Here is a 2,500-nt window from a genome sequence, read left to right as displayed (position 1 = left end):
GTAGGTCCGATCTATGGGTAATGCTATGACCCTGCACACACACACCCCCCAACTCCCCGCCCACGAGAGTTGGAGTAACACCTCTCAGCGCTGCGATACTGATATTATTTCAGCCCCGGGCGAGAGTCGAACCCGGACCTCCGTAGTGGCATGTATGTATGTATGTATGTATGTATGTATGTATGTATGTATGTATGTATGTATGTATGTATGTATGTATGTATGTATGTATGTATGTATTTATGTATGTATGTATTTATGTGTGTATGCATGTTTGTATGAATGTATGTATTATTATCATCTTCGATGTTCAATGTGTCTGTTATCATCTTCGATGTTCAGCGTGTGCAGGCAAGCAGGATGAGCGTGAATCTTCAAGCAACTCAAGATATCTCCTACTGTTCCGGATTTCCTCCCAAGGGACATTGCCACTGTATCCGGACCTAAACAGTGATCAGGGCCGCCGACTTTTCCAGCCAATACCCAAACCGAACAATGGCTCACCGCATCTCTGGTCAGACACCCGAACATCTGCTTGAAACACCTGCACCTCATGCCTTCAGAGTACTATAGACGTGGTGCCTGTGGTCGTCGCTCAATCCGACGCGACTAACCTTTCTTATATTTTTCCTAAATGTGAATAAGCCAACGGCCTACTTGTACAGTTGTAAATATATTTAATCTGGCAACCCGAGGTTACTCCGGAGGTTTCGTTGTATTTGTAGACCAGACAGTCTGGAACATTGAAGTAAAGGACACTCTCAGACTTTATTTTACCAATGTAGAAGTAACCTACAACTCTACATTCTTCTACAGTATGTATGTATGTATGTATGTATGTATGTATATACATATATATATGTACATATGTATGTATGTATTTATATATATATATATATATATATATATATATATATATTGTTTGTGTCAATTTGACATTTGGAAATAAACTCATCTGCTGGGATTCGAACCCCCGCCAGAGGGGGAGAAGCAAGTCGCTCTGGTGGGGGTTCGAATCCCAGCAGATGAGTTTATTTCCATGTATATATATATCTATATATATACATATATATAGGTATATATATGTACGTATATATGAATATATGTATGTATATATCAGTACAGAATTAATACAACCGCAACATAAAAATAATACTACACAGGGGTGTAGTGAATAGGGGATAACACTTGGAGGATATAAGGTAAGGGTCATAACTGTATATATTGAAATGAATACAAAGTTGGTTGTTATGAAGGGTAATCAAAAGCAATAGTGGCTCGTATATAGATAATGCGGAACTGCAGCGATCCCTATTTTCACTCGATATTATATATAACATTCAATATGATGCGTCTTTTTCCCTATGGTTACTTTTTATACTTGTACGTTGTGTAATCCTTAGGATTGATGTCAGAAGCTATCACGTAGATCGTGAAAAAAAACAAAAAAAATTGTATGGAACTGTGCTTTTCACAGTTCCAGCGTCGCGGTGTCTAGTTCTTGTGCGCAAGTGCACATGTCCGAGATAAGAAGCTTCACGCTCAGTAAAGAGAATACTGTCGCTCACACAGAGCAACTCTGTTGTGCTAGGCTAAAGTAGTGTTTCTTTTTGACACAGGGTGTGTTGTGTGGATCAAGTTTGAACTGTTACAATTTAGGTTGTTAACAAGTTTATTTTTTGGTGATTTGATTAACTTTATGTATATTTTTTCGTATGTTTGTTTCGTTTTACACAATATCAAAACAACGCCTAAATATTTTCTGAAGCAGCACCCCAAATAATTTTTGTTATGAGCCGTCACTAATCAAGAGGCAAACCAATACATTACCAATGGTTATCAAATAAATGAGTACAACTGTGATTCTTGAAGTGATAACTTAACAACCTTAGAGATGTGAACCAAATTCGTAAGGATTCATATAGGGGGACACATTCCAATAGCTATTTATATAGCAAATATTGCAGCCAACTTATAGAATTTGACATTTTGTCAGTAATAGCCAACGCTTCTCCCCTTACTAAAAACATAGTACTGAAGAGGATTCATATGGGATATCCAAAACAGGTAACAGAGTGGGGAGATAGTACAGGTTGATAATGATTATTATTTTTTTTTTAAATGGATATTAATCGGTTAATAATGATTAGTATTATTTTTAAATGGATGTTAATCGCCAATCATGAAAAAAATATCGAGTGACTTGTTCCGTAGGGATGTCACGTTCCTAAAAATATTAACATCATAAAATATAGTCACCCCATATGATGAGTACGCAATACAAAAATGAATACGAGGGTGACATATTCAATATATTGCGTTCGAATAAGAGCCTATACAGAGAGACGAAAACGAGGAGGAAAGAAAAAAGATTGAACATTAAAAAAAGGACTGTTGAGTATGCTAATGAATATTGGAGAAGAAGATTTCAATCGCCGAGTGAGGAGGGAAAAAAAAATATTGCGTACTGCGGTACGGATTCTCGACTGCGTTCGCATGA

Source organism: Oratosquilla oratoria, chromosome 35 (assembly GCF_046742065.1).
Source record: "Oratosquilla oratoria isolate Oo_2021 chromosome 35, ASM4674206v1, whole genome shotgun sequence".
Classification (NCBI taxonomy): domain Eukaryota; kingdom Metazoa; phylum Arthropoda; class Malacostraca; order Stomatopoda; family Squillidae; genus Oratosquilla; species Oratosquilla oratoria.
This window is presented reverse-complemented; position numbering follows the sequence as displayed.